We start from the raw sequence: 15,225 nt of genomic DNA, 5'->3' as shown, positions 1-15,225 counted from the left end.
AATTCTATGAGACTTAATCTTGTTTTTGTTTTGTTAATCCTCACCTGAAGATTTTTTTCCCCTTGATTGTTAGAGAGTGGAAAGGAAAGAGTGGGAGAGAGAAAGAATCATCAATGACAGAAACACCTGGATTGGTTGTCTCCCGCATGCACCCTGACAAGGGCCAGGGATGGAACCTGCAACCCAGGTATATGCCCTTGACCAGGAATTGAACCTGGGACCCTTCTGTGTGTGGACTGATGCTCTAACCACTGGCCAGGGTGAGATTTAATCTTTAACCATGTTTCCATTCTTTGCCACTGATAACATTTGTTGTTATAAAGTGAAAAACTTTGGGATGTCACCAGAAGAAAACTGATAAAAGACTCGCTGTTGTGGGCTTAGTTTGCATTAGTAGTTAGTTATACAGATTTTGTGAAAGATTTGATGGGCTAAGTTTCCAGTAGTTAGGAACTAAAACTGGAGTTTCATGTTTATTGTTTCTGTCTCCCAAGAATCAAATGCCTTCTACATTAGGGTTGTTGTCCTTTACTGAAGGGACAGGAAACTTCCATTGTGCTTTGCTGTTGGCGGTCTGGATTTGTCTTGTTTTAGAGTTTTCTTCTTGTAGGCTACTTTGGGCAAACACAGCCCTAGCATCCAGCACTGACCAGGAGAGAACAAGTTGGAAGCATGACTCACAGAATTACTAATAAATCATCTAACCTCTCTGCTTCAGATTTCAAACAGGTTCCTTCTTGAAATTGTTGGGTTGTTGCAGGCTAATAAATTAATCGTTGTAGGCCTGCATTTCTAAGAAGAGTGATTATTTTACATTTGCTCCAGCATATGTATAAGGAGGGGGAGAAGGAGGGAAAGGGATTAAGTGTCTTAAAATCTCAATAAAGGCACCTTTTAGGTCTGCCCTGAGGCTTCCCCCTCCCCTAAAAACAACTTTGAGACATGGCTTACTGAATTATTTAAATGGCTTGACTTTTGTTTGTTGAATTAAAAATCTGGCATTGCATTAGGTCCTTTTATTTGATAACCCTCCATGACTGGCTTCATATGTATTTTAGGGAAAAGGAGAGGGAGTCTGCTTTAGAAATCTCTTACAGCTTGAGTTATTTTTAAATTAATGAAGAGAAAATTTTTCTTTCCTGCTAAGCTGTTTTGTATTATATTATTTTATTTTTAGAAGTAACATCATGGTAGCAATACTTTTACACAAGGAAAAAGAATAATCTGAAAAATTAAAAATGGGAAGGTATTTACCAAGTACCTAAAATACTTAATGGAGATGTTTACATGGGGAGATTTACTACTTACAAGAGCCCTGTCTTTTGAATATCACTTTCTTCACTTGTGTTTTTTTACTGTTAGTTCAGATTGTAAGTTTCCAGCTCGGTAGACCTATTACATTTTGTCCCCTTATAAGTTTTCTATGAGAAACTAGAGGCCCAGCACACGAAATTCGTGCGCTGGTACGGTCCCGGTACGGTCCCTAGGCCTGGCCTGCAATCAGGGCCATTTTCCCCAGCTGCCTGCAATAGGCCCCAACCCCTGCCGCCACCCACCCCCAGTTCCCCATTCGTCATTGGGTGATCGGTGCCTGCTGGTTGGGGGAAGGGACCAAGAGGTCTGCTGCTCATACTCGCCGGCCCCACCCCCGCCACTGGTTGCCCTCTGTGTGTGGGACAACCGGTGAGATGGGGGCCTTGGCCTGGCACCGCCCGTGTCCCCTGCCACCCACCCCCCATTCCCCATTTGCCATCAGGTGATTGGAGCCTGCTGGCTGGGGAAAGGGATCAAGAGGTGGTCAGTGCACCTCATAGTGACTGGTCCAGCAGTCATTCTGGTTGTTCCGCCATTAGGGTCAATTTGCATATTACCCTTTCATTATATAGAATAGAGGCCTGGTGCACGGGTGTGGGCCAGCTGGCTTGCCCTGATGGGGGCCCCGGATCAGGGTGGGGGGTCCCTGTTAGGGGTGGGGTCGGCTGAGCAAGAGGCCACGGGCGGTTTGCAGGCTGGCCACACCCTTGATCGGGGTTGAGGTCCCTGCTGGTGGGCAGGACCAGCCTAGGCGAGGGGCCACAGATGGTTTGCAGGCTGGTCACACCCCCGATCCGGGTGGGAGTCCCCGCTGGGGTGTGGGGCCAGCCTGGGTGAGGGGCTGTGGTCATTCTGGTCTCTGGTTGTTCTTGTCATTCTGCCATTTTGGTTGCTGGGCTTTTAATAGATAGGATGAGTGATGCAGCTTTTATTGGGACAAACCTGAATTACTGGAATGTGAACTGCCTCCCTACATTTCCAAGTCCTCAAAAGAGTTCTCTTTCTCTTACAGATCCTAAATAGAGTCTCTAATATAGTTTGTTTTCTGATAATCCTGGGAGCTGAGAACCACTCAGTTGTTGAAGGGATCTCATTTAAAAATACATGTATATAAGCCAAACCAATGCACATGGACAACAGGGGGATGGGAGCATGAGTGTGCGGGGCGGGGGGGTGGGGTGGGGTGGGGGTGGGGTTGGGGTTAATGGGGGGGATGAGGACACATTTGTAATACCTTAACTAATAATAATAAAAATATATATACATATATATTTTTATTTATTTCAAAGAAGAAGGGAAAGGGAGAGAGAGATAGAAACACCAATGATGAGAAAGAATCATTGATTGGATGCCTCCTGCATGCCCCTCACTGGGGATTGAGCCTAAAACCCAGGCATGTGCCCTGACTGGGAATTGAATCTGACCTCCTGGTTCATAGGTTGACACTCAACCACTGAGCCACAGTGGCAGGGCAAGGGATCCCATTTTATTTGATGCTCTATTCTTTTATTTCCTGGAGTCTGTTCTTGTTTAAAACATGGCCTTATCTTACTCCATAGTGTTTTAGTAATGCAGGGGATATGTTTGAGTGGAAGTTGACTCTTGAAATAATTTGGAATAAAATTATTAGGCACTTTATAGTTTATAAATAGTTTATTAGAGTGTTCCTATATTCTCTTTCTCATACCTTTGCCTTTTTCCTAAAAACCCTTCCAGGGTTTTGTAAGATTATTTGGTGTTTTGAACCTATAACTGATTTTTTTTAAAAAAATATATTTTATTGATTTTTTACAGAGAGGAAGGGAGAGAGAGAGAAACATCGATGAGAGAGAAACATAGATCAGCTGCCTCCTGCACATCTCCCACTGGGGATGTGCCCGCAACCCAGGTACATGCCCTTGACCGGAATCGAACCTGGGACCCTTCAGTCCGCAGGCCGACGCTCTATCCACTGAGCCAAACCGGTTTCGGCCCTATAACTGATTTTAAATGAGCAGGGCTACTTCCAGGAATTAGATCATACTGGACAACCAGGAATTGAGAGTGCTTATTTTCATTTCATCTCCCTCTTCCCAGAATGGGAGCAGCACAGAAAAGTGGGAATATGTAATTATATAGGATATTACATATTACGTATCACACACACCATCCTACGTAGGTCAAGAAATATCTTACTCCTTTTTTGAGGGTGGTTGGGGAAATGAGGGTCAGTGTAGGTATATTCCTCCCCTGCCTGCCACCTCCTCACACAAACAACGTACACACACAGACACAGACTTGCTGCTTAGTAAGACCTTTACATTGTATGTGTGTTTCCCCGTCCGCAAAATGGAAGTATAAGGAGCATGTGTAAAGTGCCCTGTATGGCCTTAATTAGGAAGTTGTGTTATTATAAAGTCTTATTGGCGTCACCAGAGGTAATAAGGTTAAACTTAATTAACCTAAACTTGCCAGTTACCTAATTTGCTGGATATAACTCATAGTCCTAACAATAATTTTAAACACCAAGTATGTATGAAATTCTCATCAGTGCTGAATACCAATAACAGTTTCTATTAGCTTACTTTCTTTATTTAAAAAAATCTTTTTTAACGATAAGATTTCCTCATGCTTCCTGAGGTTTGAGGAATGTGATGGTTCAAGGGAGAAAGAAAGCCAACCCAATAACAGTACCAGAACTCTGTTATTTTACAATTGGATCACTGGGGTACCTATGATACTTGAAAACCTAATTATAGTTATACCTCAAGGAATAATTATAAACTCCTCTTCTTCCAGACACAAAATTAAATGGTGAAATTTCTATGCACACACACAGCACCGATGTGGAACAAACCCTACTATTTTCCTACATGAAAAGTAAATGTAATTGGGCCAAGTTGACATTCTAGAGAGGACACATAGACTGGGAGATGCTAAAGTTGTTCATTCCTCCCCCTCAGAAAACAAAACACTGTAATTGTCATTTAAGCTAGAATGTGGCTGAGGCGTTCCTTAGTGATAAATAAAGTCTATGCAGTGTTCTTCATCTGTGGAGAGAATTTGACAGGTAAATATTTCACAGGGAAAACTTGACACATTTGAATGTTTTCAAAATTTGCACAAGGAAATTTGTCCTTGTTAAAATATATCATTGCTTTTTGAACCTTTGAAAATCTAAGGTTTTCTCTTTGTTCTGAAACAGCATTTTAAACTCAAATCATTGGCTGGTTTAGACTTGGACTGAAAAATTTGAAAGGGATAGAGGATTACAATTTTCCTGAGGAGAGATGAGTTCACAAACCCACAGGAATGAATTAAATGCTAAATAAATCTACTTGTTTTGTTGGTTTGGATTTGGTGTCCTTTGCTGCAAAACCTCATGGATCCTATCAGTTTGGGTTATGGCAATTAAGTAGATTGGACTTATCTTTGAGAGAAACTTGCCGAGGGTACACGAAGGGAGAAGTCTAGGTTAGCACGTGATCTGAATCCAATACAAGCTACAGATTCCCAGGGTATTTTAACTGTTCCTGAAAGCTTGGAGGTGATACTAACAGATACCACTTTTTGGGCTCTTATTATGAGCCTAGTACTGTATGAATGCTTTACTTACAGCCAGATGAGGTGGGTATTACTACCTCTACTTCAAGCTAAGTCTACTGAGGTTGACAGGCATTGGGCAGCTTGAATGGGCACAAAACCAGCAGCCAAGTCCAGCCTTCCAGATCCAGAGCCCATAAACCTAACCATTCTGTCTCCCTAGAACAGCGGTTCTCAACTCGTGGGTCGCGACCCCTTTGGGGATCGAATGACCCTTTCACAGGGGTCGCCTAAGACCATCGGAAAACACATATATAATTACATATTGTTTTTGTGATTAATCACTGTGCTTTAATTATGTTCAATTTGTAACAATGACATTGGGGGTCACCACAACATAAGGGACTGTATTAAAGGGTCACGGCATTGGGAAGGTTGAGAACCACTGCCGGAGAACCACCGTCAGGGCCACTTCTGTGCACTTGGAAACTAACTTGATAGCCTGTGTACTGCACCTTTTAAGTAATAAATAAGTAAAACTGGAAAACAAAAGTTCATAAATGATCTCCTCATCAAGTAATTATTACTAGGTATGGTATTTTGAACTTTGATTCTTTACTTATGGATAAACTATGCCATTTTTCTTTTTTATTGAATATATTTGACATAGAACATAGTGCATATTTAAGTTGTACAGTGTGTTAATTTGATACATTTATATATTGTAATATGATTGCCATTATAGTGATATTTAGCGCCTCTATCACATTACATAATCTTTCTTTTAGTGGTTGAGAGAATTGAGTTTTAGTCTCTTAGCAAGTTTGACGATTGTAGTACAGTATTGTCTGTCTTCATTATACTGGGCATTAGATCTCTATGACTTATTTACTACTTGTTGCAGTTTGTACCATTATTATCAATCTTACCCCTCCATGCCATTTTTCTCGTACACAGAATCTTCCGATGGCTTCTTATCTTCCTCAGAAGGAAATCACATCCAAAGTCTTTAAGATGACACAGAAGTCCTGTGTCATCTCCCACCCCCAACTTCTCTGATCTTTCCTCCTGCTCCTCCCCACCTTCTTTACTTTTTGTTCCTCCCATTCTCCAAGCACACTCCTGCCTCAGGACATTTGCACTTGCTGTTCCTGCTGCTGGGAATGCTTCCCCCAGAAACTGAATGGCAGTCACTCAGTTGCTTCAGCACCATGTTCTGATGTCACCACATCAGTGCAGCCTTCCCTGACCAGCTTATATAAAAGAACAGTTCTCCTCTTTGAGCTGTCTCCTTACTCCGCTTAATTCTCTCCACGGTATTATCACTAGCTCTTACGTTTTCACTTGTTTATTTATTTATTTGTTGTTTCCAGGCAGGGACTTTATTTTGTTTTATTGCCATATCCTCGGCAACTAGGCAAGTGTCTGGAACCTAAGAGAAGCTCCATAAATATTTGTTTAATAAACAAAATAAATGAAAATGTGCATGTGAAGATGCACCAATGCATGTGCACATACGCCATGCACTTGTCTTATATATGGTGTTTTGTAGCCTGCTTAGAATTAGGACTGGTGTCCCATACTATGATAGGGCTATTTTTCCATTACATTATTGAGGTTACATTGGACCTACATGATTTGTTACCCTCAGATTATCCTTCCTTGGTAGTTGGCTTTGATTTTATTATTCTTTCACCTTTAATTTACAGAACTAATTAGTTGCTAACTCCTGTTGGGTTTCCTCTCCCTGCGCTTTAAACATTGATATTCCTTATTCTCATTAGTACTAAGCCATTCCTTTCCTAAAGTCATAATTGTGTCATGTTTTCAGATATATTAAAGGAAATGGGCTTTTTAGACTGCTAGATCTGGGTTTCATACTGATTCCCTCTCTTCTTGTGTTCTCAGGCAAGTTAATTTCTGAGCCATGGTTTTGTTGATTATAGAGATAGTGTGATAATGTTGACTTAGCAGAGTCATTTGCAGGTTTAATCAGAATAGCTCATGCGAGAGCAATGCTACTTTGTTATTATACTCCGAAAAATTTTGGCAGATGGGAATCCTTCAGCTAATTTTTTTTTCCACCTGAGAATATAAATGAATGTGGTGGGCATAATTCTAAAGATGCCCCCTCCCCCATCCCTCTTCCCTAGAATTCCTGTCTTCTGGTTGTTCAAGCAAACACTAGTCTGGGTACTACTGTGATGAAACTTAGCAGATGGAATTAAGGTGAGTGATTAGCTGATCTTAAGATAGGGAGGGTAGCCTCAATTATCCAGAGGAATCCAATGTAAGTAATTACATATGCCATGAAAAGGTATGGCTCAATCAGAGAGGTGGCGCAGAAGAGGGAGGCGGCTGAGAGATGAGGCAGAGAGGGAAGTCAGACAGATTGAAGAGTGAGAGGAACTTGATCCACCATTGCTGATTAAATTTAAAAAATGTTTTTGTTGACTTAGAGGAAGGAAGAATGATAGAGAGATAGAAACATTGATGAGAGAGACATTAATCGGCTGCCTCCTGCACGCCCCCTACTGGTGATCGAGCCCACAACCTAGGTATGTTCCCTGACCAGGAATCAAACCGGTAGCCTCTTGATTCATGTGTTGACCCTCAACCACTGAGCCACACTGGCTGGGCGCCATGGCTGATTTTGAAGGATACTACAAGCCAAGTGGTCTCTATACATTCAGAACAGCCCCCGTTCACAGCCAGCAAGGAAGTGGGAACCTCAATCCTACAGCCACTGGGAATTATACTTTTGTCAACAATCTGAATGAGCTCATCCCCAAAGACTCCAGAAAGGAACACAGTCCTGCCGCCACCATGATTTCTGCCTGTGAAACCTGGAGCAGACAACCAGCCATGCTGTGCCCAACTTCTGATCCACAAAAACCTGTGAGATAACAAAGAGGAGCTGTGTTAGGCTGCGCCATCTGTGGTTGTTTGTTGTGGTAACAATAGAAAACGAATACAGTGAGTTCGAGTTTGAGAAATAAGACCAACATGGGCAGGATGTTTGGGCGTAGCTGTTGTCAAAGACATTTGCTGGTCTTCAGCCATCACATTTCTGAATGAACGTTGCCTCATGGAGCATTCTCCTTTCCAGAGGTTTATCTGCTGGAAAGACTGGGAAACTTCCATGGAATAGGAATGCCTCCTTCCTCTTGATCAGTGCTGGGGATAGGGGGATACCAATGCATTCTAATAGTCTGACTCTTACTTATGTTTTTAATATATATTTGTTGATTTTAGAGAGGAAGGAAGATGGAGAGAGAGATAGAAACATCAATGATGAGTGAGAATCATTGATTGGCTGCCTCCTGCATACCTGCTACTGGGGATCGAGCCCACAACCCAGGCATGTGCCCTGACTGGGAATCGTACTGTGATTCTTGGTTCATAGGTCGACACTCAACCACTGAGCCATATCGGCCGGGCTAACTCTCCTTTTTTTAAGCAACTATTCCCATCATAGCACTTCCTTATCACAAATGTTTTTGGATTACAGTTTATCTTTTATAGTTTATGGCTTTTCAGGAAAGAAGTTTGGCTTCTGGCCAAAATTTAGAAAGTGGACCTTAGGAATATTCCTGGAGATCTTCAAGAATTCCTATATTCAGGACTATTTTTATTAGATCTCCTTTCCATGTCCATCACCTTTGCTCATCCCCAATATATTCAATTCAGAAACGTGAACGAGTTTGGGTCTATAAGACGAGAAAGAAACTTGTGTTTTGTGGATGGCTGGGCCGCTTTCCTTTCCTTCACCAGCAACCCTCTGCATGCATGGTTCCTGTTTATCCTTCAGTACAATCGTGAATTGGTTCATGCTGGGCCTTTGCGGCAGCTCTTGAATGTTAAGCCTGCACCTACCCTCTTTTTAATAATGTACATGCAAAATATTTTACAGGTGGCTATTTTTTTTCCATGTAGTACTGATTTCTATTAGCTTTATTATTTAAATTTATTCTTAAACTCTTAAGTTACCAAAGCACTAACTATGTGCTTATTGTAAATTTCAAACAATATAGGATTAAAAATGGAAATCTTCCCTTCCTCTTTTCCCACACTTCTTTCCTATTTCTGATCCTCTGTAATTCACAGAAATGAAAAATTGTTGGGTTATCATCCCAGGCATATACAACATTAATACACACATGTGCATATTCAGAAATTTTTGTTTGTTCACAAGCACTGTCATACTATTATATTGTTTAACAGCCTCCTTTTTTTCCTTTCCTAATGTGTCACGAAACATCTTTTTGTATCTGTGTAGACAGCTCTCCATGTCTTATGACTACATAGTGTTTCATTGGACGGATGAACTGTATTTATTTACACTTAGATAGTTTCCAATTATTCATTAACTCTAAAATGTTGTCATGAGCATTTGGGTCCATAGTTGTTTTTTGTAGAGTCTTATAAGTGGAGTTACCAGGTAACAAGGTCTGTGTATTGGAAATGATGACAGATGCTGCTAAACTGTCATTCAATAAAGTGAATCAGTTTACAGTCCCTCCCATACTTTAGTAGACTTCTTGAAGGACACCCAAGGAACTCTCAAGAGTAGTTGATTCCAAGAAGAAGAACTGTGTATCAGGCATAGGAGAGGGAAGGAGAATTACTTTTTAGAATAGGTCCTTTTGTACATTTTAAACTCTGTGCCATGAAACACACCACCAGCAACAACACTCTGTTAGACTTCCTGTTTTCCCACAGCTTCACAAATAGTATGTCTACCTGGTCTTTTAGTCCGCAAAACAATGGGTCTCACTTTGATTTACATTTCTTTGATCACTTGAAAGGTTGCTTTAGCTTCATCTTATTACAATTTAATTTATTTTTAAAAAATTTACAAATACATTCTCATTGTAAAAACAAATAACTCAAGTACCAAAGATAAAGTCGAAGTTCCCCCATCTCTGCTTCCTCATGGCTCTACCACCCATTGCATTGCTCCCTCCAGAGCTGCCTGTCTGGGTATAACCTTGTAGAATTATTCTCAGCATTTAATATGTTGTTTTGGTTTGTGTGTGTGTGTGTGTGTTTCTCTTAAACATAAAGGGACTTAGGAAATATGCAGGCCCCAAAGGTTCAGGCACTGGGCTAGCTGGTCATGAACGGTGGGTTTCTTTTCTGTTTATATGCATTTGCTGTGTGAGACATTGAAGACTTACTAAACATCGAACTTTTGATCTCCTTCCTACTTTAAAACTTTAGATAATGTATACAACCCTCTGCATATAAGAACAAAGAATGAGTGTACATTTTTTATCTCTACAATCGTATTTAAGGATATTTGAAAGGAATTCAAGTGTGTAGTTTAAAAATAATCTTTAACATTCACATGGCTCATTTCACAAAAATACAATTCTTTCATTATGATTTGCCAAGTCTGGTCATGTTTTCATTTTTAAAAAAAAAGAAAAAGAAAATCTGTTCTGGGTTATTTTTTCTGGGAGTTGAAGAGCAGGGAGATGAAGATACACTAATGGTAAATTTTTAAAACATATATATTTTTATTGATTTCAGAGAGGAAAGGGGAGAGAGAGAGAGAGAGAGAGAGAGAGAGAGAGAGAGAGAGAGAGACAGAGAGAGAGAAACATCAATGATGAGAGAGAATCATTGATTGGCTGCCTCCTGCATGCCCCCTAATGGGGATCAAGCCCACAACCTAGGCATGTGCCCTTGATTGGAATCGAACCCGGGACCTTTCAGTTTGTAGGCTGATGCTCTTGCCACTGAGCCAACCAGCTAGGGCTCACTAATGGTAAATTTCTACAGGACTGATTTTCCCCTTTTGTACTAATTATACTTGCTTTTACTTTCCTCCCAAAGCTTCCTAACTCTCCCCTTAGCCTTTGATGTGTGTCTGTCCTCTAATATTTTACACAGATGACACTTTCAAGTTCTTGCCAGAAAAAGCCCAGGAGAATCCTTTTTATCTTGCCTTTTAGGTCTCTCCCACCACCCTCTCTCCCCCACATCTGCTCTTTGTTCCCATGCTGTCTCTTTTCCATTCTCCCAGGAGAGCCCCTTCACAGTCCCCATCAAGGGCAGGTGTTGTCCAGGCTCCTCACTGAGGTCCCCTCTAGCACCCTAGAACCCCTTGTCTTCCTGTCTGATGCCATGACTGCCCTGTGACCCCTGCTTCCAGGGCACTGCCAGGCAGAATGATGAGTCACTGGTCTCAGCAGGCTAACAGACCACAATCCTCTCTTATTGACTTCCTAACCTGTTTACTTTGATCACTGTTTTTTCAGGTTTCAGTCTATAGCCATCACTCTCTAAGGATCTCATCCTCTCTTTTATTGAAAAGGAGTCACAAACTCAACTGCCAACAGGGGCCATCAAAATTACTAAAATGAATGAGGGGATAGGTAGGGACTGTGGTAAACTGCAGAGTACCTGCTGTGTCTGTGGTGGGGACAGCAGGGTTGTTGTCCTGTAGAAGCCTTGGCCCAGTGGTGTCGTTTTCTGTTTTCTATGTGAAATCTCTTCAAGTTTAAATCACATATTTTGAAACTCTTTGTAGGCCAAGAAAACAGATCTGGCAGTTAGTCATCTTGATTCTCAAGCTTCATTTTCATCTTTCACTCTAACATACTTCTGTATTTGCATTTGCCTCCAGTTCTTTGATCATTTGTTTTCCTTCCTGTCTCAGAGAGCCAGTTGTTTCCTCTCTACCACCTTTTGTCTACATAAAAACATCTAGGATATCCCCTTTCCTCTTTTTTCCTTTACTTTCTTTAGTGCTCTTGCCCATGTTCCGAATATCCCATCTTTTCTTTATTCTTTTATATTGAATTTATTAAATAAGTGGTCTTCATTCATTGCCTTTACTTCTTCATTTATTCCTTTGACCGCTGCCTTTTGTCTTCCTGACTCTTCTAAGGCTCTTTCATTTTTCAGATCCTATGATTTGTACTAAACGGAATGTTCTTCTCTGGACACTACTCTACTTTCACTAGTTCACCTTACTATATCCTAAACATATTATTTCTCTAAGCTTTTCTCACTGGCCCGCTCACTTCACTGTTCCTGTTGGTTCTGGTGCCCGCTGTGTGTGTTCTGCTGGTACATCAGATTCAACATATTCAAATGGGGTTAACTATCTTACCTCTCTCCCAAACCCAGCTCTTTGAATTGACTCGTATTTTTGTTGATGACACCACTATTTTTTGCAGGTGTTTAGGTTCAAAACTTGGAAGCCATCTTTGAGTTCTTCTTTACTTCTGTCATTTCAATCACCAAGTCATATTTTCTCCATTCCAATTATAGCTGGTATTTGTGTCTTTGGTTCTCCTTCCTCGTCTTGATTCAAAGGCCCTTGATGCCTGAATTAGGAAACAGGTGATTCATATTAATACATCCATATTAATTTATGTAAAACACAACTCTGACCATCCCACTCTGACTCAGAAAACCTCAAAACCTCTTAGTTACTTACCAAATCTAGTCCAACTTCCTTACTCATCCAGGGCTTGTAGGATCCAGCCACCCCTGTTACTGTCCCTTCACACATTTGGCACTCCATCCAACCACAACTACTGCTGTTCCCTGAACAACCCCTGCATTTCAGCCCCCATGCTTCTGTTTCCTCTGTCTGAAATTCTTTTTCCCTGCTTCTTCCAACTCTTCCTCTGCTCTTTCAAAATCTTAGTCATTGCTCAAACTTTCATCTTACCCATTATCTCTCTCTCTTTTTTTTAAATAGCCCCCCCAAAACTACCCTTCACTGTAAATTATTTTTCCCTCCGGATTTTTTTTTCCTATCATTTCATTTGCCCCTCTCATGATCTATTATGTTACACTAGAGACCCGATGCACAAAATTCGTGCAAGAGTAGGCCTTCCTTCCTCCAGTTGCCCACACCGGCTTCCCTCTGGCACCCGGGACCCAGGCTTCTCTCCTGCCACCAGCAGGCACCTGAGACTGGGCTTCCTTTGCAGCCCTGGCTTCGTCCGGAAGGTTGTCTAGAAGGACATCCGGTTTAATTAGCATATTATGCTTTTATTATTATAGATTATGGATCATTAGCATACTTCTCTTCTAATGGACTGTAAATTTTTTCCCCAGAGACTATGCTTTATTATTTATTAATTTTTTACCCCCTGTAGTACATAGCCCAGTGGTAGGTCCTGAATACATATTTTAAGTGAGAACTTTTGGGTTATTAATAATTAAAACATAAGAACATTGAATGCCTCCCCAACCCCAGCTAACTAGAATTCATGACGTTTCTAGTGCTAAGTGCCATGCTTGGCACATGGCAGGCTCTTAGTCAAGGGGAAAAAAATTCTCTGTTCCTCACTTGAATGTTTCATGAACAGCCAAGAAGATTAGTTTCATGAGTGTTCGAGGACAACTGATTCTGCCTGCTGTTTGCAAAATTTGGAAGATGTATTATCGCATAGCAGGAGTAGTTTTTGTTCAGAAGTACAATTATAGACAGACATTGGCAAGAACTCAAGGTAAAAGCCTTTAGGGTGAAACTCACTTGAGTCACTTAGGGGAAGAGGTGGCACCCCAAAGTTTTAAGGAGGAGATTTTTATTAGGGGATCATAACGATTAAAAGAGGATAATAATTAACAGCCTTTTGTTTGAGAGCTTACTGTGTGCCAAGCTCTTTTTCTGAATTACCTCACTGAACTCTCACATAGTAGGTGTGCTGTGTATTGTCTTCATTTTATGGATAAGGACCCTGAAGCCCAGAGAAGTTAAGTAAGATTATTGCAGGCGGCACAGCTAGAGAGGTGGAGCTGGGAGTCAACCCAAACTGCTTGCTAGAGCTTTCCCTACCCTGTCTGTAATGGCAGAAGGAGTTGGGAAGGGGAGGAAAGGATCGGTCTGCAACATTTGTTTCCTGTTCTCGTTCCTTTGATTTAAGTACAGGGTGGGGCAGTAGATTTATAGTTGTTCCTATAGAAAATAATACAATAATTCATAAATAATAATACAAGAGTAAACTTTGTGTTTTGGGTACTCACAATTGTAAACCTACTTTTACCCCTCCCTGTACTACTTTATAAGCCCAGGGTTCAACTTCTTGCCTCAGAGATAGTTTTTATAGGATCCTTGAAAATCGTCCCTATTTCTTTTCCTTATTACTCAATGTCAGTGGAATAGAAGAGCACATGGTTTTTGTTCGGTAGTCCATGAGCTATCTACATCTGCATATCTACCTTTACACAAGGGACAGGAAAAAATTTAACCAACCTGAATTTTGAAGGTGAGCTGATGCATGTTAAATTGCACTTAGGAACATAATCAGCTATGGGATACTCTACAGGACAAACAAGCCAGTTTCTTCAATAAATAACTTTCAAGGAGAAAGAAAAGAGATGTAGGGCGGAACCTATAGATTAAAAAATTCTTAACAGATCTATCAACTGACCACAATTGTGGACTCTAATGAGAACAAACAAATGGTTTTTGAAAATATGGCTTTTATAAGGCAATTGGAAATGTGCTCATTGACTAGAAATGTGATGGTATTGAAATAGAAATACCTCTTCCTAACAATAAGAATTATTACTAATTTTGAGGTGTGTGATGATAGTCTTATAGTTAAACGATCTTTTAGAGCAGTGGTTCTCAACCTGTGGGTTGCGACCCCTTTGGTGGTTGAACGACCCTTTCACAGGGGTTGCCTAAGACCATCCTGCATATCAGATATTTACATTACAATTCATAACAGTAGCAACATTACAGTTATGAAATAGCAACGAAAATAATTGTACGGTTGGGTCACATGAGGAACTGTATTTAAAGGGCCAGAAGGTTGAGAACCACTGTTTTAGAGAGATATACTGAAATACTCATGAAAGAAATGATATACGTTCTGGGACTTGCAGGTTCTCTCTCCCTGTCCCTCTCTCCCTTCCAGTCTGAAAAGAGAAAATCTATATAATAAAAACCCAGTGGTTGCAACACCATAACGACCAAAGACTGGTCATCAGGAGGTACATTGATGGGTGCACTTTACGCTGCATCCCACAGTGCGCCGGGTCTGGGTCTCACGCGATTTCGCACGCTGGGCCCCTAGTATATAAATAAAATCACGGGGAAATTTTCATTCACAATGGTAACCAGAAACATATATTAAGCAGCCCTCAGTTACCATTTCAATTCCAAATGAAAGAAAAAATCCTAACATAGTTTCAGTCTGGTAGTAAATTGCTAGTGGCACTGTATTTAATACTTTTGTACTGCAATGCTCTGTTGCAGTAAGAGGACTTCCATTCCAATGCATTTATCTTAGGAAATAATTTGCCTAAAAAGTTAGTATGCACTAAGGTTGCATAGAAGATAATATCAATGGATGTTTCTCTCTGTCTCTCCTCCCTCCTTCCCTCCTTTCTCTTCCCACCTCTTTCTCTCCC

The 15,225-nt window shown here is 40.9% G+C and overlaps 1 protein-coding gene across 12 annotated transcripts in view; it reads left to right on the top strand.

Annotated features, from left to right (window-relative positions):
• Positions 1-15,225, top strand: part of PPFIBP1 (PPFIA binding protein 1) — a 167,851-nt gene that overhangs the window by 31,985 nt on the left and 120,641 nt on the right. For 2 of the 12 annotated variants that reach the window (XM_036296581.1, XM_036296582.1), the window contains exon 2: positions 6,990-7,065. The exons of the other annotated variants lie outside the window; for them this stretch is intronic. The gene's annotated coding sequence lies outside the window, so the exon portion shown is untranslated. The remainder of the gene's footprint in view (positions 1-6,989; positions 7,066-15,225) is intronic. 12 annotated transcript variants of the gene reach the window in all.

Source organism: Myotis myotis, unplaced genomic scaffold (genome assembly GCF_014108235.1).
Source record: "Myotis myotis isolate mMyoMyo1 unplaced genomic scaffold, mMyoMyo1.p scaffold_m19_p_3, whole genome shotgun sequence".
NCBI lineage: Eukaryota > Metazoa > Chordata > Mammalia > Chiroptera > Vespertilionidae > Myotis > Myotis myotis.
The sequence above is the reverse complement of the archived record's forward strand: the minus strand, read 5'-3'. Positions and strand labels throughout refer to the sequence as shown.